Source organism: Sinocyclocheilus rhinocerous, unplaced genomic scaffold (genome assembly GCF_001515625.1).
Source record: "Sinocyclocheilus rhinocerous isolate Xijiao unplaced genomic scaffold, SAMN03320098_v1.1 scaffold4576, whole genome shotgun sequence".
Lineage (NCBI taxonomy): Eukaryota > Metazoa > Chordata > Actinopteri > Cypriniformes > Cyprinidae > Sinocyclocheilus > Sinocyclocheilus rhinocerous.
This window is the reverse complement of record NW_015634218.1, coordinates 28,617-28,902: the sequence shown is the minus strand read 5'-3', so window position 1 is coordinate 28,902 and position 286 is coordinate 28,617. Positions and strand designations below refer to the sequence as shown.

At 25.5% G+C, this 286-nt stretch overlaps 1 protein-coding gene across 1 annotated transcript in view; it reads left to right on the top strand.

Moving 5' to 3' along the window:
* The window catches only part of LOC107745450 (ras-specific guanine nucleotide-releasing factor RalGPS1-like), a gene marked incomplete at its 5' end in the record, with an annotated part of 111,928 nt that overhangs the window by 92,642 nt on the left and 19,000 nt on the right, over window positions 1-286 (top strand). The gene's annotated exons all lie outside the window — the stretch shown is intronic.

Here is a 286-nt window from a genome sequence, read left to right as displayed (position 1 = left end):
AAATGTTTTTTGAGCAGCAAATCAGAATATTTGAATGATTTCTGAAGGATCATGTGACTGGAGTAATGATGCTAAAAATTCAGCTTTGAAATCGCAGGAATAAATTACATTTTAAAATATATTCAAATAGAAATATAATAGAAAGTTATTTTAAATAGTAAAAATATTTCACTATATTACTGCTTTTGTTGTATTTTGGATCAAATAAATGCAGGCTTGGTAAGCAGAAGAGAATTCTTTAAAAAACATAAAAAACCTTACTGTTCAAAAACTTTTGACTGGTATA